Genomic DNA, 23,870 nt, shown 5'->3' on the forward strand with positions numbered 1-23,870 from the left:
ATGAGCCACATATGTGAAATTTTTATTCAAGTTCCCTTCTATCTAGCCAAATTATCAGATCATTATGGCTCACTTGCCTGCTTGGGCTCTGTTCCAATGCATTCCATGTTTGTATCCATTTTTCCCCTACTGGTCACTTACAGTGCTGGAGACTATTTTTAATCTTCCTAACTTCTCCCCTCCTGCCACAGTTTTCAAGAATGCAAAAGTCTGTTGCAAAGAGCAAGGGAATAATTTCTTCCCCATATCTGCAGTGGACAGGAGAAAAAATAATGAGCTTAAATTATAGCAATGAAGATTTAAATTAGGTAATATAGAAAAAGACAAAAGTAGAACCAAAAACAAACAAACAAACAACAACAAACAAAAAACCCACAACCTTTCCAACTAGAAGGAAAGTTAAGCATTAGGATAGATTGCTTGGGGAGGACGTGGGATCTCTGTCATAGAAGGTTTTAAAAAACAGGTTAGACAAACATCTGGCAAGAATGGTTTAGGTATAGCTGAGTCTGCCTTGGGGCAGAGGGAATGGAGGAGGTGACCTGTCAAGGTCCCTTCCAGAATTATTTACTTACGTATTTTTAGCCTGTATTTGGAAGGGTTCTTCAATTCGCTTTCCATTTGCAGTGGATGGTCAGATTTCTGTTTATAAAATACAGATTGGGTATTGCTGTGAAGAAAGATTCTTTAAAATAGAAATTATACTTAGGAAAATTTTGATTACAAATATTATTTAAATGCAAAAGTAGGGAAAGATTTTTTTTTTTCAAAGTTAATAAAACTAAGAGGAAAAAACACAGAAGGTAGCACTTGAAACCATTAATTACATAAGGGGCTTCAAACATTCATTCGGCTGTACCACTTGTCCTTGCTATAAGTGGTATTGACCCTTTAGAAATGAAGTTGATCCAATACTTTCTACCATAACTCCTCTTAGGGATTAGGAGATTTCAAGTATTTTCTCTTGTGATATCCAGTCCTTGATAGCTTAGAGCCAAAGTGAATTAATTCTTCCCATACAAAGAAACTATCAAATTCCAAGGAACACGGTTATGTATATATAGAACATGTGTAACGATCAGAGTTAAAAATACTTTGTGCGCTTAGTTGGAATCAGCTAGAGCCATGTAACATTTTAAATCCTGGAGCGTGATTTTTAAAGGCCTTAATTTTGTAGCTCAAGTACTACTGTTGCAAATATAAAGCAAGGTGCCATCAGGGGTGACAGAAAGGAGTTGCACCCTTCAGTTCACAGAGGAGTCTGTGGCTAATGCTAACCAAACTGAGACTGAAAGTCCTGTAACAGGGTTGTGCAAACCATTTCTTCCCACACAATATTTGCTGGGAGCACCCTATCCATCTAAGAAAAGCTGTTCTTCTCCCTCAAAAAACAAACAGACAAAAAAAAAAAAAAAAAAAAAAGAAGGCATTCCATATAGCTAGAAACAACAGTTAATTTTTTTTTTTTTAGAGCAATTGGATACATTAAATTTATTCCACTTTGTTTTAATATACTCTGAGTAATTCAATTTAGATATATTTTAAAGGTATTGTAAATATAGATTAGAATGTGTGGAAAGCAATTTAGGTGTTTTATCAATATTTATCATTGTAACATATCATACTTTGTATTTCGGATTATAAATTCACAACGCTCAACATATTTTTTATCTCAATCAGTTAGTGAGTTGTCATGACGTTATTTATTTATAAGAGCTTGTAATTGAGCCACATCTTCATGCAGGTGATTGGTGAGCCAGAAAGTGACACTGAGATACTAGAGCAGACAAATGTGCTGATATCACATGAAGTTCGCTGCAATACACTGTCAGTTATATTAGCAAGCACGGAGCTCTTATGTACATAGATACGTTTCTGCTGACAACACAGCAGTTCTGCCTCTAATTTAATACAGTCTCACTGATGAGAAGAACATACGGTTTCCCTGAATGTTTTGGCTCAGCCCAGATATTAGGCTTTTGTCTGCATGTCTGGTTAAGACAGACAATCCAATGTTTTGTAGCTCCAAGTTTCTTTGGATTTTTTTTTCACTGGCCTGAGAGCCCAGTGTGGCTCTTGCCAGCCACTGAAACCTGAATGCTATTGGTCAGTACAGATCTCTGAAAAAAACAAACATTGAAATAACTGTATGTAATAGTCCCTTGTGTTTTGCTGTACATTTTTTGATTTGATTTCTATATCTTTCTAGACACATAATGACACGCTGCATTGAAGGACTTTAAGGTACTGGGAGATGCCATTCATTTGTGTCTTTTACTGTGGTAACAGGTATGTCTAGTAAATCTTGTAGTAAATGTAATGCAGACAGAGCAGTACACTAAAAATCATTTTATCAGATTTTAAAAGACATTTGAAATCTTCTACTGTAATGCTGGCATTGTAATTCCCTTTCATTTTCACTCTATTTTTCATACCTAATTATGACCATGTTCTCATGCCTTCCAGGATGGGCTGAAAGCCAAGGTTCCAGATATTTTTGTTTTCTTATTTTTATTTATTATTGTTGATCCCAGGTTTCTCTGTTCCCCTGTGTGCAAACACTGTGCACTCTGATGCATGAAAAAATGTTGTTAGTGACAAGGGCAAACCAGGGCATACACAAACCAAATATGCCCCCAAATCCCAACCTAATAACTCTCAGACAATTAAGAAAGGTGTAAAAGTGGTATTTCAGTTTTTTGGATTGTAGAACAGTGAAGTACTGAGCTAACCTGCATCCACTCCATAGTTATTCAATATACTAGTAGTTGGTGAGGCCATACTTACTCTCTTACTATTTTCCTACCACCCACTGAGCAAACCATCTACACATCTGTGAGGGAAGACCAGAGGGAGTTGGCTGCACAGTAATAGCACAAGCCCATTGTTTCTGTTGACCCACACAGTCTACCTAACAGAAACTTCATTTTAAGCTCATTTTTAAGCTCAATTAGCTTCTGAGTCTCTTTTGAGTCTCTTTGCACAAATGCTATTCAGCCATGTTAGACAAGAATTAAAACCTGTATTTTTCAAAATTGTGCAGCCAAAGTATGAAATGCCTTTCTCCTGGTGTGAAACTACTCTTCAAAAAAGTTCAGTATTTACAAAGAATATAGATATATGTGCACAAATAGGCAGTCAACTTTGAAAAATAATTATATTGTTTAATATGACTGTAACAAAGTTTATTTTCAGAGAAAATAGAATGAGTTAAAAAGCATATTTATGATTGTTTTCTCTGCTTGATTCTCTGAGCAGAAGAGGTAATGCAATTTTTCACTGAAGGTCAAGTCTCCAGACTTTTCAGTTAATATCATATGTAGCATCATATATATACATGCTTCTTCCTCTATAATTAGGATATACTTACTGAGAGATGGTCTTATATATCTACTAGATCTTTGCAGTTCAACTACAATAGCTTTAACTGAACAGCTAGATCAGAGTTCTAACGAGAGACATTGCTACTGCAGCTGTTTAGAAATCACTATTGTGGTCTATGCTACTTTTCCACTAACGGGATGAAGCTGGCAAATGCAGCACACTAGAGATGTAAATACTTCACTTAAATACATCTTTTAGTCTAGATTTATTGTCCACTGTATCTGCTCTTTTGAAATTTTAAAGACTAGAGGAGAATGATAGGCCCTTGGTGTAGACAATCTTGCTGAAGCAGAAAGTAACTCAACGCAGCAAATGTTATCTGGCAAACATGGCCCACAGGCTCAGTGTTTATAACCCTTATTCCAGTACATTCTTTGCAATGCACTATGCTGCCATACATTTGTGGAGACAAAAAAGAAAAGATCAATAGCTTAAAACAATCTACTGAATCTTTACCCTAAAGCGTGATAAACACCACTACTGAAGTCTCCTTACTATTTAATACTATTTTGTTATTCTGTAGCTGGTATTCAAAAAAAAGGCCTAATATTTAGTAAGGGAAAACACAATATAATAGGTCCCAGTTATACTTTGTCTATACCAAATATTGATCTGATCTGTTCCTTCCTCTGAACATCCTGAGAACAAATACATTCTTTACAAAACTGCCTGGACCTTCAGTAAGTAGGTTTCATCCAAAATTATTTAAAAAATATTTTGTTCACAAAAGTCCACACAATTCTGTAAATCATATATGAAAGAAAACAGATTATCTTTTGTATATAATACCAAAAGGTTGTTTATATATTATGCATATTTTTCTTCCTTTCTGTTCAAAACATTGTAGTAGGTCAGCATTTTATAGTAGTTTGTCTTGACCTGTTTTCCTTGTAAAAGCAAGAGAGAGGTTTACTTTTTTTTTTTTTAACCTCTATATAAGTCTCACCCAATGAAACTGTAAGATCTCTGGAGAAAGATTTCTAACCTATACCTGTTTACATGATGTTTCTACAGATATCTACTGAATTTAAATGACACCCTAAGCAACAACAACAAAAATCACAGAAAATTCTGTGATTTCCCATCATTTTCCAGTAATCCAGAAGTGCTTATTCACAGATCTTTAATAAAATTGAAGGTGAAGATACTGAGGTAATGCATCCCCCCATAATGCTTACATTGATCAAATTTGATTTGAGCTCCTGAGGTTCTTTCCGTGTTTCCAAGCAAAATAATTGGAAATACTACATATACTTGATACATGATTCAAGTAAGTCTCATGTTAACTGTGAAAAAGATACCTAGAAAAAGCACAATATATGACTGGAGTAAACTGGTTGAAACTTGTGTGTTTCTGGAACAGCTGAGAATTTAAAGGCTGTAAAAAAACTGGGTGAATAGCCCCCAGGCTTTGAATTTCTTATTAAAATTAGCTCCAATACAAAATTTTGAAGAGTATGCACACATCTTCAATATTTAGTTATCAGAATACGTGTAAGAAATAGTAATTATAGCTAAACTCCATAAGGTGTGTTTGATCTTTTTTTTTTGTATTACTAAGATGTCCATTTGTGTCGTAGTTTAACTGCAGTCAACTTGCCACAGTATTACATTAACAGTGATTGTAGTACCTAAATGTCCCATTAGTGATTTCACATGAGGAAAGTGTATTAAAAAATAAAAATAAAAAAAAAATAGCTCCAAAGGCCCCAGAAAGGCAGATGAAAGTATTGCAGAAGTGAAGGCAATACAAGGAATGAAAGATTTTTCTTATGCAATGTATTTGAAGAACTGACTTTGTCCCTGACTGATAAAAACATAAGGAAATAGACAATCTAAGAATTTTAAAAATAGAACAGGCAAACTTTTTTCTGCAAAAGGAAATATTGCATCGAGTAACCAACTGAAAGAGAAAGGATAATCATACACAAGCAAAAAATCGCTATGTAGAAATTTCTTGAAAGCCAACAGTTCAAGTAGTGTCAAGGCCACCACTGAAATGATTATGTAATTACTTGGGCAGGATTTGATACATCTGCTACAATCCACTCTTAATTGCTACTTACCCACTTTCCCATGCTACTGAATAAGTTTTTAAGAAGGGTGTGCAATTACAGATGATGGTGGGTTGGCAAATAGGTATTTTGAAGCAAGGAATATTAAGAAAGGTAGCCATTTTAAGGGAACATTGAGAATAGCACCACTGCCACAGATCCTCATTTGCAGTAAAGATTCTTCTCAAGCAAAACTGGAGAGACACTTACTTTGGGAAAGCAAAATGAACTTAAAAATTAAATTAAAATATTTTTTAAATAAAAATTGATATAATGCAAGAAAATAAAGTTACTATTCTCTTTGCAAAGCAACAGAAAATCTCATTAAGTTTTACTTGGATGGATCCTATAATACTTTGATATCTGTTTAGGGCATCAGAGTAAAGAGCTAAGCAAGAGAAGAAATGCATAGGACTTCAAAACCTTCAGCTCCTTTATTTAAATTTATCACCTGTATATAATGAATTCCAATTAAGCTGTTTCTGAGTCTCCTCAGAAAGGATAAGGAACTGAATAATTTTATATCACCTACACGCTAATTTTTCCGGTTGAACTGAGAGATGGACAGACAGATATAGTGAAATTGAGAAATGCCAAGATCACAAGTCACAACTCATTTTTGAAAGCCTAAGGGTTTTAGAAAGATGTTTCTTCCTTAGAAGACCTCCTAAATCTGTAATGCTTGTGAACATGTAAGTAAACAGAAAAAATGTTAGCACTCTTTTTCACTAAGAAGCTCAAAGTATCACTAAACATTTCCTAATTCCTGCTGATTTTGTTTTTCTAAAAATGTGTATAAATTTCTTCTACCTCAGAGATTCATAAATGTTATTAAAAATGAATGGCAGATCTGATTTAAATTGAAATGTCAGATGGTTGGTTTCCTACTAGTTAAAAAGTAATGATACCTGCATAAGAAGCAAGCTGAATAAAAAAAAAAAAATCCACCAGAATCAGTGTTAAATATGATATGAATAACATACTATAAGAATTGAAAGTATACTACACATATAAAATGTATATTTTCACACACATATGGATTTAATAATGCAACCCTATGAAGAGCCACATTGACTAATTCTACAGCTTGTTTTGTTCATTAATCATACCATACTTCTTGCCTCATTGTTCCTGTTTCAGCATCACACCTCAGAGGGGAAGTATGTTAATTATACCAGCTCTGCTGCAGCTGTTGCAGTCACTGAGCACACTGGAGGGTAGCAAGCACAAGCTAGCACTCCCTTAAGATATTGGTTTGCTTCCCCACTGCTCCTGATAAGGGCAGGAATCAGGACTTCACATTGTCAGATCTCATTGGGCAGGAAGGGTCACTGTGCAGAGCCCCCCAAGGGCAGAAGAGATTTCCTCCATATCAAGCTACCTTCGCACTTTGAATATTTCTGCTAAGAGAAAGAGAATTACTTGCATCTTTCTATATCTGACTTTTGCATTTTAAGAAAATGATAGGACCACCTGTACTAATATGTTCTTAGGCCAAGTTTATAGTAGATTGAATCCTTCACATTTTGGAACTAATTTTATTGTTTTTAAAATTAGGTTGAAAACATCATACCATCAAAGCCTTGTTTTAAAAGCAAAAACAGCTTTGTGTACTGTGGTTAAAGAACAACATCCTCAATGTATCTATTTCCTCATACCCATTAGCCCAGGAGACATCATATACCTTTCTTCAAGGGCAGGTATTATACAGAGTCTCTAGGAAAAGGGAAGCTTAAGCACAGACCATTTATGAAAAACATTACTCCAGTACTTGAAAGGATAAAACCATTACCAAAAGCCATCACTAGGCTTCTTAGTATTTACAGCTTTTAGAAGAGTGTGTGAGACATGTACTCTCTGACCTGTTCCCCCACTCCCCCCCACCTTGTACAAGAGAAAAAAAATACTCTAAATGTAATTCTGGTATTCAATGGATAGATTTAATCTACACCAGTCTGGTATTTTCAGCTATTTTACCCATATTTTCCCATCAAAATACAATCTATACATCTTTTAGAAATATTCACAAACTGAAAAAACAGTACTCAACTAGATATTTTTTGCATTAATATAAAGAAAAATCCCTACTACTACTAGAAGCAGATATAAAGAACAGCTTAAAGAGCATACATACACCTTAAAAAAAATATATATTTCCTACACAGAAAAAAAACACAGACATAATAGATACTGAACAACATCTCTTTGAACCTAATGATCTACTTCAATTTTTACCTAGAAAAAAATAAGAAAACTTGAATTACAGGTGATAATTGCTGAACACTGATCATTAAGACACAGTACATAATGTTCTACTAGAATTTAAGTTACAATTATTAGTTACGTGTCATGTTCTGTTATTTTGGAAAAAAATGCCCACAAAAACATATAAATGAGAAATTCCAATAAAGAAAGGCATAGAAGCATTACTTTATGTTGAAAACATAGCATTAAGGCTGAAAGAGTAAAGCACTGAACAATCTCATAGTACTTTTGAAACCAAAAGAGAAAAATTTACTTGAGCCCAGCTTTATGAAGCACCTTGTTGAGGCTAATTGAGGATGGAGTAATAAAAGGGCTTGGGTCAGCTGTGAGTTGTGTGTATAGAGAATATAAATCTTGTCTCTCCCAAAATACAGGTGTTGGTGTTGCTGCCTTATAACTTTTATGAAAATTTTAGGGCTTTTTCTTGTATAGCATAATCTATGGTATATCTGTTGCTGAAAATTAACACTTAGAGCGTTGATGTTGTCATTAGGGATTATATGAATTATTGTCTGTTGTAAACAGGAACTCATGTTCTCTTTGCCCTTCTTATAAGTGACTAGTTCTACTTTTCTCATGAGGCTTTTGAGATGAAAGTTTTCTTCTTTAAGTGTTTATGCTAGACTTCCTTTTCTTTGTAAGGAACATAACTCTTTTAAAGAGAATTAGGTTTCTAGGTCTTTCCTCTAACCTTCTCTATGTATAAATGAACACTTATTTTGGTGTTAAAATTTGACTTGATTTTTTAGTTATAGTATATGTAGCTTAGAACCAGACTAAAATAACCTAGAAGGGACAAAAAGAAATAAAATAAATCCTATAGGGCCTATTAAAGGCTCCTTCAAGACTCTTTTTTTGGGGAAAAAAAAAGTCACTGCTATGAAAGCTAGGGTTTCAAGTGTTTAGTTCTTCCTCCAGAAAATAAGATCTTGTTAATATAAACAATATAAAATAAGGCTTGTTTCCAGCTAGGTTTCTGAAACTCCAATATTTCATTATATTTCTCATAGTTGTACTGCATTATGTTTTCACAGGGTTGGACAACCAACTGACATCTAGTAAATAACGCTGTAAATATCCCTTGTCTGAATGCTGTCCTAGCTGTCCTATCAGGCCTGTAAAAACTAATGTCATGTTGTAAACTAGACCAGAACAGTAACTTGGCCTCTGCAGATAGGGCCAGAGGAAAAAAAAAAAAAAAAAGAGTAACCTGACATCAGCAAAATATTTAAAATTAACCATAGCTTTGCATCTGAACTGATAGAACTAGTCTTAATCACTTGGGTTATGAAAACAGAAGAATGGCATTACCTCTATTTTCAACCCAGAGATGGACAAATTTTTTGTATCCTAAAGCTCCATATTGCCTGACTGTTCAATGTATTGTATTAAGGTATTCTGAAAAACTGAGCAAATAGAGTGGAAATTGCTTATGAATATAATTCAGGACTGTGATATTTCAGGCCTGTTATTTACTGAGCATTTGCTGATGTGGTTTTGTTTCATAGAACTGCATATTCAGTGGTGACACTCAGACTGCATTCAAGCTACATCAGCACATTTAGTGAAAGTCTTTTAAGGTAAGAAATACAATATTTCACAGTAAAGGCTATAAATCTGCCTTTTGATACATAAGTATTAATTTACAATTGTGAACTTGCACTTTCTGCAAGGCCTGCAGTGGATGGCAAACTCTGTGTAATGGAACAAATCCCTCCATGAGGCTCCTGTCCCTAGCGAGCATTGATAAGAGGGAGATGCGTACCTTGTTTTTCAATTAGTGAAGCTGAAACGGTCTTTAGAAAGGGGTGAACAATAACAACAACAAATGGCAAACAGACTGAATAAGAAATGGATAACTGACCCAGCTATGCAGTAGATTAAACTCTTAATTACTTTACTTTATCTCACCAAAAGTTTGGAAGTTAAGTCCAACATATATCTTTATTCAACAGGGGACTACATCCATACTATCAATATTCAGAGAGCTTCAGTATGCACACTACTGACATTATTGAAAAGACACAAATATCTTTTAATGTAATCAATTACAACTAACTACTTAGTTTATTTGGGTGAATGAGTTTGTGGATGACAAAAGGAGTCAGGCAAACGCAGCTGGAAATTCTAAATATGATGTCTGTATTACAAATTTAAAGGCAGTAACAGTTTCCAATTTTCCTTTGCAATAGTTAAAACTTTATACCTGGTTTAGGTAGTTAACAAATTTCTGCCCCTTCAGGATTAGTGTGGATTGCTGTCATGGTATATTACTTTCATTTTCAACTAAACAATTTGCCTGAAAAATAGCTATTTGTTTTCCTTCATTAACATTTTCTTGTATTTTTTTTTTTCTTGTCCCAACGTACAAGAGTGCATTTGTTAATTAAGGTGTCCAACTTCTTATTAAGGTAGTTCAAGAAAAGATAACTAAGGAATTTATTGTGAGGTGAAAAATATTTCACAATAATTATTGTGAAAATTAGTCTTCTTGGCTATTGATGGTGCACTTGTCTGTTCTTGAGAATAGACTACTCTTCCCTGTACCTATGTTGTCTTAACCATCCCTGAAAACATAGCTATTCTGAACAGACTTGACCAAGTGGTCCCATATTTATAGAACCATAGAATATCTGAGTTGGCAGGTACCCACAAGGATCATTGAGTCTAACTCCTGGGTTCCCAAAGGACCACCCAAAAATCAGACCATGTGTCTGAGAGCATTGTCCAAATGCTTCTTGAACTCAGGCAGGCTGGGTGCCATGACCACTTTCCTGGCTAACCTGTTCCAATTCCTGATCACCTTCTCGGTGAAGAACCTTTTACTGATATCCAGCCTGAACCTTCCCTGTTGCAATTTCATGCTGTTCCCTTAGTCCCCGCTGTCCCCATGCTGTCCCCACTAGTGACAAGAGAGGAGAGATCTGTGCCTGCCTCTCCGCTCTGCCTATTCATCTCCTTTTATTTTTTCTGTGAACACAACATTCAGATTAGGAGGGTTATATGTAGAAATACCAGTACTGAATTCTTTCATGACTTGCTATCCATCACTGCAAAGGAATATAGCCCTTTAAATTACAGTAGACAAATATAACTATACAAAAGATATCTACGCTGTACTATTGGAATAATTTTCTGTTGATTCTTCTGGCCACCAGGAGAAGAAATGCATTGGAGGTGAAGAGTGCTTGGCCATACAACTGCCTTATACTTTCAGATAGTAATGTAGGTGATACTGTGAAAACAAAATAGGTATTTGGCTGATTACAAAGGGTTATCAGAAAATCCGTAATTTATTATGTTTGCGCTATAAGCATTTGAAACTGTACAGCCATGCAGTAAGAGACGGTTGTGGAAATCCTGCAGTGTAAAAAAATGAAAGAAAAGCTGGGAGAAGGAAAAAAAAATGTTATGCCTATTGCACAGTTAGCAAACTGAAAAATAGTTTTTTTTATCACCTGAACACCTCATCTAAAAGATGACACTTTTTCCTTGACTACCTCTCTCAGTGACCTCACTGTTCTGTTTTTGAAACTGGTGGAATTTGATGGGATGCTTGTCTCCAAGTGTCTGTTTTCTGCTGGCTTCACTTCTTGATAGCTAGTAGGTCTTCAGTAAGTGAATTTTGATCTCCAGGGCCCTGTGAAGAGCAAAGAAAAACAAAACAACTCCTGAAACCATGACATCCTGTTACCTTGTGGTAGTTCATGATTTGTGAAATAACTTGCAAAAAAATGTGTAGATGTGAGGTTTTTAATACTGTTGTGACTTACTCAGTGTGTGTTCTTACATATCCTTCCAAGATACAATGCTGGAGTAGTAGTTCTGAACTGCTCATCAAGTAACCACCAAACTTTAGTGGAACTTTTCTGGTCTACTTATCTCCTGACTTCTTGTTTTACAAAGGACTCCTCGTTTCTTTTTTTTTTTTTTTTCAAGTTATGAATTTTCTCCATAGATAACTTAAACATGTTGTAATAGAATCAGAATTCTGTGCTTCAGGTACCATAGCTAAAAATTAAGAATTATATATTGTTTCACAGTGCATATGTAAATTTGATTCTGTTTTGATTATTTATTGATGTGTTTTCTTGGTCAATATCTATAATTCTTTTTAATAGTACTCTACTGAATCCTCTTGCAGGGAGCTATACTCAGAAAAAAACTCTGAACAACTGTCATCATTTTTTTTCTGCCTTGGTTGTTTATTAATAACACTTCAGATTTCACCACCCTTTCTTCTGAAGCCTAATTTTCCCACAGTTATTTCCTACAGTTCCTCATAATTATCTCCTTCAGTTTGGAATTCTGACCCTCTGAATTTCTTCAGGAAATTTGTGAGCAAACACAGTATCTGTTATATGTTGCAAACAAATGTGAGTAATATCAACAATCCTACTCAAACACTTTTTTCCTCTTGAAAGAAAAACAGTCCTAGCTTCAACAATATTCCTGACTTTATGCATCATGTCAGCTGTTATCTCCACACCTTCTTAGAAGGGAAGCTGGAAACAGTGCTGATTTCCCCCAGTTTATGATCAGGTGGCAATCTTGTCTTTTTACCAGTTATTTGCAAACTTGTAAACGTACTATATCTCTGTCAATTGTGCATATGATGAAAATGTTAAGTTGAAAGCACTGGATAACAATGAAGTGTTTGGGTTTTTTTTTGTTTTGTTTTTTCCTGAATGTAAAAATGGCCTAAAATAATGACTCTGATTTCAGATCTGAGTCATCTCAGATAGGTTAGGTCAGAAATCTAAAGTTGGCAAAACTATTAACAATGTTGAGATTTCTACACCAGCAAAACAGTCTGCCCTATCTGATTAAATGAGAAATACTGTTCCTTGTCCCAGCATCCCATGCTGACAGCTTCACTCTTACACTTGTGTTGAGGGATGCTTTTGTGTAGACTTCTGTGTCACTGTGGACACCCTGTCAATATTCATGTCCTTATACAGAAACTTGATAGCGTAAGATAGGAGGAATGTGACTAATGAAATGTTTTATTGCTAAGGTATCAATTATTATTCCCCTATCTTCCTCACCCCTCACATCTACCCATTACAGTGGCTAGCTCATTCAGCTGGACTATTTAACTCTTGCACCAATACCTTTTTTTTCCCCCTGTATCTTCAACATGCTTATATACCTGTGGCCAGACAAAAATTCAGTCAATACTGCATAGTAAAATCAAAGGTATAATGAATACCAAATCAAGGTACTTAAATGTACATGTCAAATGTGATTGAAATGCACAGTGAAAGTGAGATCCAAGTTTAAAAAGCAGTCTTATAAATACTTTAAACTACAGTATTATATGATTTCAACTCTGGAAGTTACAGACAAATTCTAAACAAGACACAATAATTTTTTAATTATTATTTATATATATATATATATATATTTTTTTTTTAAGGTGAGCATTTAATTTCAACTTCCCAAAGACCAGATTGGCATATGAGGTCTTATTTCACAGAACTTTCATGCTTTCAGAACTTGTGGAGCATCAGGTTGGTTCAAGACATTAGACTGTTAAAATTGTCATTTCAATTTTTCTGCATTTCATTTTAAATTCTTTTTAATGCTGGTGTTACATGGGCCACAGCATAAATAAGAAAACAGGATTTGCATTTAGAATGCTGTAAAATACTCTTCCTTTGGGTATACTTAGCAAAGGTACCATATACCCATTTTTATAAATCAAGATAATAGTACTGAAAGCAAAACAATTTGATTAGGTACTAAATTCAAAATGTTACAAGACTGTGGTCTAACAGCAACCAGGAACTTACGTCAGGCTACTTGTATGGCACTGTCTAGAGTGGAAAATTAAAGTGACAGGTTTAAGAGATACAGACAATCTTGTTCTTATTCAGCTTCAGGGTTCTTGCTAGTATCTGTTATGAGGCGTAATGTAATACCTACACATATACTATAAACAGTGAGACTTTTATAGATATGTCAAAAGGATACCATTTGTGAAATAAAATGAATTACAACCTTGTAAAAGTTCTATAATTTATACTTTTATATGCATTCCCCCCTGAGAGACATGGAACAAAAGTAAAGCCTATATTTTTTACTTGTGTATAACCAAGGTAATAAACTATAGTTTTCAGTTATGGGAGATAAAAACACTGCCCTTAGCTAAACTAATAAATAGAGCCATTAAAGCTTATACAATTTTAATTAATGATTATCTAAACTTTTTAGAGCATTTCATTTCTGATTAGTAGGTCTCAGTGACGTGCACATGAGCATTCAACTATCATCCTCATCTTTTCCTTTAAGTTTCTTTCACCTTCTTTGGATATCAAAGTCACTGTAAGAAGTTACTCTTCCCCCCCCTTCTTTCTCATCTGACTCAATCATTACTTGATACACTTACAATTAGGAAGAAATTCTTCTTGAGGCTACAATAGATGTTTGCAGACTTCCTCTAAAACAACACAGCCTCCTCCCATCTTTTTCTGATAATGACATTAAAAAAAATATCTTTATGGTTTAGAGATACTTGGCAAGTAACTGCATTCCTTTCCTATCAAGTTTTACGGCTTTTATACAGCCAGCATAGCCCATTTAATCTCATACTCATTCTATACATACTTTTTTTTTTTTTTTGCTGGTATTTTCCTGCCTACCCTCTTATAATTAGGAGCTGGGCCCCTGAGGGCCCAATTAGCCAACATGTGAATGTAATTATAACCCTTGAAATGTTTCTTTCCATGTGTGTCTGTGATATGACTTTGACCATGCATAATGTGAACCTACTCACAAGGAAAGTTAATCCCCTAATCATTTGTATAGAGAGCTTTTCTCAGATTTATAGGAGGAATACAAATGATTATAGAATAATCATACTCCAGATAGTGTAATAAATATGTAATGCTTCTGTGGCAGTATTGAAGAAACAATCCAAGTTCCAGAGTTCTTTAGTACCTCTATTTCCACAGAATTGTAAGTTCAGTGACCCAGCTAATGTGTCAATAATACCTGGATTTACTTTACTTCTGGGATTTTAAAACTTTATTTAAATATTTGAGATTTAACCTCCTTATTATTTCCTTGCTTCTCTGAGGCAAGAGGTTACATAAACTCCTATTCTCAGGGTCTGCAATGTGGGGAAAGTAAAATCTGAATTTCTGAAATGTGATTCCAAATATTTTCTAGAGTTTTTCTTACGATTATTTTTGTCACACTGTACATAATGATCACATAATGGTGACCAATCTCCCAACCATCTGGATATTTTTATTTTACTTTTCACATGACTGGGTAAAACGTTTATAGAAAAACTTTTCAGTGCTTTTTAAGGGCTGTTACTAAAAAGTATAATAAATGTTAACTCTGACAGGCATGTCTGGTGCAATATTAGAAGTATTAATTCCTACTTATTCTATGCTGACTTCTTTACTACACTGTCTGAAAGGTATAAAACCCCACAAAAAAAAATAAATCTCTTGGACATTAACATCCATCACTGTTTGTCATGTCTGTATTGGGTTGGACCTGGTTAGGAAACAAAGTCATGTGCCTTCTGAAAAGAAAAGAGAAAAAATGAAAGTTATTTTTTGGAAATATGTTTATATCTAAATACAGGTACTGTACAAAATCTGTGGTAAACAAAATAGACCAAACTCATGAGAACATATCTAAGCTAACAATCTTACATTGTCTGCCTGATTGTCAAAATGGCCTATTAATTGGGTTTTGTCTGTAGTTTGCTTTTTACTTCATATCTAAGATCATTTAATCTTAAGTTCATAAATAAGTCCCGGAAATATTTGCCTGTTTAAATTGACTCCTATGAGATGTAACAGGTTGGCATTATGGGAGAGACTTGGTGTATCAAAACTACTTATGGCTGGCACCTTCCATTTTCATTAAAAATGAAGCACTGCAGCAGATGGGCTTCGAAGATAATTTTAAGATTTATGTGCCAGCCCATGGGAGGCCTCCAGTGCAAACTGTTTCTTTACAAAGAATTGGAGCATGCCAGGTCAGGGCAGGGGACCAGGCAGCCTGTTTCTTACATTGAAAATTTTTTTTTCATGCACTTGTTAACTTTCATTCCACATGTACAAACAAGTCATTTTAATAGGAGAAGTATGCAGCCATTTAAGGATAAATTGTCTAATACTATTCTGAAAAGGCACATCCTCTTTTTCATTTCTGTTTACCTTAGATCAAAGATATTTTAGATTTCCTTGATTTAATTGATTTAATAATTTATATCCTTCAGTATTTAACTACTGAATTTACCTGGACTCCTTAGAGATTTTAAAAATGTCAGCAGTTTTGCATGTTAATCCTATGAATTCTGTTGAGCTTTCCACAGTACATACTTGCCAGAATGCTGCAACAGGCTGAACCCACTAGCTGTCTTCAGAGTAACAAAAAATGTATCCTGGTATTACAATGGTGTCTCCAAACATTCTGTGCTCACCTCTGGTATAAACCTTCAATTTTACCATTTCAGCTGTCACACTTAATTGGTCCCTGTATGTATTTTCAGATAAAGTAATTGGTCTTTGTGTGTCTGAAAAATCAAAAAAGAGAACAAAAATCCTCTCATTTTTTTCTGATTGCTACAGGATATTATTTGGACATAAGACTTCATGGACCTTTTTTGTGCATCTTAGCTTGCATTTCTGAACATTGAAGCTTTTAATTTCTGACCCTGGTTCAACAGGTAAAATTCCTTCTGTGAAAGCAAAATGATCATTTGTCTTCTACATTTCCAAATTCTAAATTCTGCCACATTAAAAAAAAAAATAAAAATTCTTAGAGTTTATGTATTTCCTTACCAAAACGACTAGTGTTTTTTTTTCTGTCTCTGGAAATTGGCATGTGGAAAGACACTAAACCTCCTGCAGACAAGGGTGAGAAAATCAGTTCTCCTGAACAGGATACATCCTGTCCAAAGCTGTTTCAGTTATTATAGACTTCTATTAAGATTGAGTAGCAGATCTGTGCTCAAATCTGAGATTTACTAGGAGTCTTGTCCACAAGGTCAAATACATAGTTGCACGTGCTTGCAGACATACTGTAAAGTTCTAAGTATGTGTCATTAGTTCTTTAATTCCCTAAAGTTCCTAAATTATCACAAATATCAGCTGCACTAATTATGGACTTTTTGTGCTGCAGGACAAGTCTATTAAGAAATTAATGGAATACTGCTATCATGTAGTGTCTTGCTAGTCATTAGATCTTTATGATATTAGGATGCCTATAAATGAGACACTACAAGTCCTAATTTAAACATTTGATATCTTTTTAGTTCCTTCAGTTGATCAGAAATAACATTTGTAGCTAGAAAAAAATTTTAGTTAGATCAAAAGTGATTGCTTATAAGATTTTATATATTTTTTTAATATGTTCATCTATCTTGCATTTGCTTCGTGCTCAAGGTATTTTAGGATAGTCCTGTTCATGAAAGAGAGCAATATAATGTTAATTGCTGTAAAACACATTGCAAAAAAGCTGGAGTATTTACAAAAGTCTTGCAATCTAAATATGTCTGGGAATTGCCTACTGTAAGATAATAGCAATAGACATGACACAGATTGTCTTTAATAGTGACCATTTGTGTTATCAACATCAATTACATTTGGGTCAGCAATACCAATAAAGCAAAGATCCTGCCTCAATTGTGTGTGTGTTTTTTTTTGTTTGTTTCAGGTCTTTGTTGTTTCTTTAGAAAGTATACGGCTATTTCAATTAACTTCAAAAAACTTATGGCTTCAAATTTCTTTAAAGTGTTACAACACAGAACCAGTTCCAGGTTGAAGTATATCTTGTTTGGGATGTTTTTCAGTGGCCTGTTATGGTATAAATCCTGCAATATTTGGCGATTGCTAGCAATTTTTCTTCCTGTTTGTAAAATTGCAGGTTTCTTCACTTGGTTGCTGAAAAGCTTGTTTGTATCTCTATGGATTCTCCTCACATTATGCGGTTGGACCAGCAGCAATAAGTATAGCAAGAATATGTCTATCAAGAACTGAGGAATCAGCAGAAAAAGCAACATCAAAAGACAGTTATTCATCATAATCATCATCATTAGCAGAAAAATAAGATCCAGAATGAATTCCTACAGGACTCATTTCAGCTAAATAGCCAATGTTTTGGATAGGCAATGTGTTGGTTTTATAAGGCTTCCTGATGTACTTAGAGGAAGCAAAATGAAGCTGTTTCAGGGTATTTAACTAGAATAGGTGTTTTTTATCCCTTTTTTATCCCAAAAAGTCATAGTTTCTCCATGCAAAAATGGTATGTATAAACTGGTATTTTTAATATTTTTGTGTAATAAACTCCTAGTTTAGGGAATGGAACACTTATTTGTTGCCACTGAACTTCTTAATACTTGCATAGTGACTGAAGAAAAGTAAAATCCTGAGTGCCTTGAATTGCTGTTTAGGGAAGCTGTTCTGTCTTTGGTTTTGAGGAGATCTTCAATGTGTGTTAGATGTTACTAATAATAGCAGATGCAAGTGTTCCCCTTTGCATTAATGAAGTTCTAGCTATGCATACAAGGACAAATTTTATGGGTGAAAACTGTAGCAACAATATACATAGACTGTAGTGCAAGCAAATGTTCAATACTAAGTTCTCAGGTATAGTAAAACAAAAGGAGGAAAATGTCAATAGAGCTAAAAAAAAAAAAATCTACAACATTGACATTGCATAATAAAACTGACATTTTAATAGATGTTTCAGTTACACAAAAGATAGAATACTACATTTCTAAGATTGCTCGTTCCAGGACTCACTGTACTTCAAATAAGCTCTTCCATGTGCATCAAGTAAAGGATTCTCCTCTAGACTGGATTGCAACAATCCTAAAAACAGAAGTAAACAGCTATTATGGGGAAGAACCTGACTGAAAAAGAGAAAACCATGCTGAGATTCATGCTGATACTACTGGCTCAGTGATCTGTGTATTACCTTGCAAGTGTTACAAAGCATAATTTTGAGTTTGGAGTTTTCTGACATGGCATTTCCTTTTTTTTCTTACTTTAAGGAGGGGAGTATTTTTTATTCAGAGCTGACTTTGACTTAGGACATGGTCAATTCCTATTCTTCCCAAAGGACTACATTGTTTGCATAGAGGTTTTATTTCCAATCTGAAAATTCATAGATCACAGAACTCACAAATATTTGCTTCTACAAATATACTGTGGAGTCTCACAAAGTCCCCTTCTGAGTTTATGATGGACCTTCCCTTAGTTAAAAACACTGAACTTGACTGGAAACCAAGAGTCCACTCGCTGTCCTTTTTACTGCAGAGAAAGGTTTTATAGTGCATTAATCCCAGGGTGTGCATGCATAATACTTGAGTTTGTTATAGCATTAACATTTTAATTACTGATGAATACTTATGGTCTATAAATATTTATTAAACTAGATTCACGTTTTCAGTGTTCTATGTTCTCACTGGGCCACAGCTTGATTGAAGAGACCTAGTGACTAAGTGTTTCCCAGGTGTGAGTAGTGTTCTTTGTTCACAAAGTGCATAATTTTAAGTGCTACATGTCACATGCCAATAAGATCATGTTATCCCACCCTTTCAGAGTACTAGAATCAAAGAAAATTACCACAAAGTAGGTTCTGGAAGAGCAATTTAAAATTCTTTCTAAGCAAAAAACATATCTGATGAAGCCTATTACCTTCCTTAATATTAGCTGCACTTGAAATTTAAAATTGAACAATTTATCAGCTTCCTAACAGAGTGGATCAGGAAGTGTGATCCTATTTACACACATTTCAAAGAATGACAGTTGGAAACATTTTCATCTATTCTAACACATTATATAAAATTAGATATTTAAAAAGAAGAAGAAAAAAAAGGCAATTGAGTATTCTCATAAGCTCCAATATCTAAATATGAGAGAGACATCCATTGTTGTGAAGTGTGATGAAAGTGCATTCAGAAATAATGAAATAATGAAAGGTCTGGTGGAGCACTGGTCAGTTGTGCTTTCTTATCTGGTCAAATAATGCTTTTCTAGATTAAGGGTTCTTTACTGAAGTAAGTTAATTGCAAACTGAAATAACATTTTTTTTTAAATGTGAGATATAATTATTCCATAGAATTAACATCTATTACTGTACCTAGATTCATAGATTTTATAATTGGTTTAATGTCTACTTGAATTTACATAGCATAGATGGCTGAAACAAGTACTGTACTGAAATAAACAGATGTCAGGAAAAAAATGAACCACCTGTTATAGGTTATTTAACACATTATGGGTTATTTAACTGCCATCGTATACAATCAGATTTGGATTCTTATTTGAAACAATTATATTTTATTTATCTAACATGAAAAAATGTGTTTATTCACATTACTAGATGCTGGGCTAACCTACTCATGGTTTCACATGGTAGAGCTTTATAAGTAGTCTTTATTGTCATGTTTTTATGGTCTTTCATGTATCTGAATACACCATCAGCATTCACTGTCTTTAGTAATGTATAGGTACTCTTTTTTGTAACTACAGGCACAAATTGAAGTGCACAAAATTACTAGCTTTTTACATGTGTATTTCATATTCAAATGTTCTTTTGTACTGTTCCTTAAATATTTTAAAATAATGTTAAAAATTCTAAGTTTGCTGTGCACTCCATCCTTAGCAAATGCAAAATTAAGTAGTACTTCAGAACTGCATTTCTAAAGAGATCCCAGCTATAAGCCTGCATAAACAATAATAAAGGGTATCAATCACCTTTATCATCACAGAAATTTCTCTTCTGCTCACTTTCTTTTCAATCAACTGGTTCATAAAATAGATTCAAATGTTGAGTTCGGCACGCAGTTTAGATCAATTTTTTTTCTTTTTTTTTTTTTTTCCCTCACTTGTATGACAAAGAATCTGAAATATGCCCCTTAAAACACTGGGATAGTGTCTGTTAAATGCTTCTGTTTGCCCTGAATAGTTCTTGAATTATACCATAGGGATGTAACTGGGTAGAATGATATGAAATGAATTATTATGATCAATCATGTTTCATACAGTAGTAGCCAAATAGCAACTAAATAATAATACACATAACAAATAATACACATAATAAACAAATAATAGCAAATAGCTAGATGAGGTACAGAGGCAGAGGAGCAAATGGTTTTCCTAAACTGCTTATAATCTAAATGGATGAGTTGGAAAATATGAGTGAAGGAAAAGATTTAGTATAAAAAAAGTGAACACAGAGATGGTAGGAAGTGGATATGATTTGCTAAATGTTTTTATATGAAAAGAAATTAAGGATTTATCAGGAGAGGATCAACTGAAAAGAACATGCAAGCAAAGTAAATGAGCTCTTGAGTCAAGAGAGTGAGGCAAGAGTAGAGGAAATGTAAGACAGAGGCAGCATGGCAGAGACCTGAAGCAAAGGGACTGTAAAGAGATTGTTCTTTCAGTTATTCCTAATTGCCCAAGACCATCTGGCTATTTTTACTCATTTGGGCTTATTTCTAAAGCTGTAGGGAGAGCATGGTAATAGATGCAGTGAATGGGGGAAACGTCACCTGGGTTCTAGTCAAAATGGGGATTCTTTGGCACTGTGTCAGTCACAGGCAGTGGCAGGAAAAAAATAAATTATGGAAACATTGATATGTCTCTCCTTTATGAATTTTGTAAGGACACATTTTCATTAAGTGGTCTGCAAGCACAATCTGTAAATGTGGTTCACCTGTTCCTGCAAGACAGTACAGGCACTTCTCGTGGGGGAAGCTCTCATTGATTCCAAAATATATGCATCAGAAATTTTGGAGAAATCCTAGCTAATCCCAATAATGTTGTACCTTCAGAAGCGGAAAAAGAAACATAAATAAGAAATAACACAGTGATCTATCCATGGGTTTTTGACTAGAAAGTATATTAAAATCTTAAAATACTGCTGAAGTTATCAGGGTAAAAAAGAGTCAAATGCAAGGGCTGAAACCAATCAAAGCTTTCAGTGTTAAGCAGCATTATTTTCTCTGGAGCTAATCTATGCACATTGCATTTATCATCTAAACAGTTCTAGTACTACAACTGGTGATGATATTATATCGCCAAAAGAAAGGGGAAAAATCTTAGAGATGATCATTTATCTGCCTTCTCTCTTCTCCTTTACTTCTTGGAAAGCCATTTATGTTTAGCTCACCTTTTAAAAGAAAGGGAAAGCAAAAAAGGGGACAAGGTGCTAAATTTGACATCAGTCAGTCTTTCTATCCTTTCTTTTTGTTTTCTGCAACAGTCTTTTAATTTTAGCAAGAAATTCTAAACTGACATTTAAATGGTGGCAGGGCAATTCTCATTCTCTGCTTTCTGAAACGGTCTCTGAAATGTACAATTATGCTGTCATCTTTAGCACTCCACATTGGACAGAGTTTAATTATTAATGTGTTTCCCTCAGAGAATGACTCGATCATGTCACAACTCTAGACAAATACAGCTAATGCAAAATCATAAAATATTCACTTGAATACTGCTGAACTGACAGGAAATTAATTCTATGAACACTTTTGATATTACCAGAAAATTAGTTTCAAACGCATAAGACTGAAATAAATGTGTTCATAATTTGCTCAAGGGTAACGCTCATCTTGCAATCAGTTGGTGTCTTTTTATAAATGTTACAAGTATTCAACATGGCTTTATGATAAAGAGGACGGCTAATGTAATGTATTATTTGTAGACAGTATTTCCCTTGTAAACAGCAGGGAGTGAAGAATTGCTCCCTCAGAAATATTTAAACTCTAGAAATATTCTGCAATTTATCATTTTGTGGTACCAAAAATACACCTATTTTTGAGTAGTCCCAGGAGGGAGCAGGAGCTCGGGAATTTTGTAATAATGACATGATAGTTTTTCATATCTAAATTATTGGGTTGAGTTTTATTAGCAAGATTGGAAGTGACTGAAAGTCATTACCACTCTATAAGTTGTAACCAGCATAGTCAGTGGAAAAGGAGCAGGCTCTCCTTACAGGCAAATATCTTTGTTGCAAACATCACTATCATAGTGTACTCTCTTGCTGAATGAATAAAAATGCTGATGAAATGTGACAATTTGCAGGAACAGAAACAGCAAGTTCACTTGTTACTTGTGGCATATAATTTGCCAGAATTTGGAGAGCCTAAAACATGAATAAAAGCTTTTCCAACAAAAATAATGATGGTCTAAAATTTCAGTGTGAATGTGCATTGCATACTTTCACCATTTCCTCTTTGTCTGTTTTTAAATGTCTATTTCTTTCTGGCTTTCTATCTGATTATTTGTCCTGACTGGTGTCATGCGCAAAATCACACACAACAGGTACTCAACAGGAGGGGACAAATGCTTGAGTGGACTACTTGTCACTAAACTAGGGCCTGAGATCTTATCTCTTTGTGAGATAATCCTGAAAAACAATAGGGCCTGGCTCAGGAGTCACTTTCAACCAGCAAAAAGTATTTGAAATAAATATTATTCACAATGAATAATTTAACAGCTCTTGTGGGCACCTTTGGAAAGTTTCCTCAGAGACGCCTATCATTAAATCACTGTGGAAACTAAATTGTTTTTCAGGGCTAATCGTGCATTCCTTTTTGCAACACTAACCAAGGTTATGCAAAGTGTAGAGGATGAATATAGTGGAGCCACATTAGCTGGGAGAGCTGACATAACCAACAGTGCAAGGGCCACCTCAGATCCAATCTGCAGTTCCCAAAGTATACAGGTTGATATAATTGACCAATATATTCAACAGGAGGTGATCACCAGGGTATCAAAGATGGTGGTCAGGTCAATCCCTTCAGTACTTCATTGGCAGAGGAAATGGGATTGTGTTCCGGTCCACTGCTGCTCAGAGCTACTGCAGCCAAGACCTAAAACAGGGACTGTTTCCCAACATTGTCATGTTCTACCAACAGAAAGCTCAAATATCTATTTGTCCATGTTTCTGGAAGACATTTCCAAGTAGCAAAAGAGGTATCATCAATTGTACAAAAAAGTAAATCTGGAAATTCCCTGAAAACTACCTCTATGTAAAGAAGGTCTTTTTACATTTTGGCTACAGCATTTGAAACTGGAGACTAAAAAAATATCCTCAGAAAATCTTTTCTGCTCTGTCTGCATGGCTGCATAATAAATACACCACTAAAATATGCAGTGTCATTAATGAACACCAGTGGATTGC

The 23,870-nt window shown here is 34.6% G+C and overlaps 1 long non-coding RNA gene across 5 annotated transcripts; it reads left to right on the forward strand.

Moving 5' to 3' along the window:
* The first annotated feature begins 8,045 nt into the window (after positions 1 to 8,045).
* On the forward strand, positions 8,046 to 20,736 carry LOC310903192. Of its 5 annotated transcripts, XR_014587349.1 has the most exons (5): positions 8,088 to 8,146; positions 8,738 to 8,773; positions 9,212 to 9,283; positions 16,301 to 16,398; positions 17,598 to 20,736. It is a non-coding gene; the product is annotated as an uncharacterized lncRNA (long non-coding RNA). The 5 variants fall into 5 exon arrangements; XR_014587348.1 differs by lacking the exons at positions 8,088 to 8,146; positions 8,738 to 8,773 and adding an exon at positions 8,050 to 8,077; XR_014587350.1 differs by lacking the exons at positions 8,088 to 8,146; positions 8,738 to 8,773 and adding an exon at positions 8,782 to 9,096.
* The last annotated feature ends 3,134 nt before the right edge of the window (positions 20,737 to 23,870 follow it).

This window comes from Anser anser, assembly GCF_964211835.1.
Source record: "Anser anser genome assembly, chromosome: 8".
In the NCBI taxonomy this organism is placed as follows: domain Eukaryota; kingdom Metazoa; phylum Chordata; class Aves; order Anseriformes; family Anatidae; genus Anser; species Anser anser.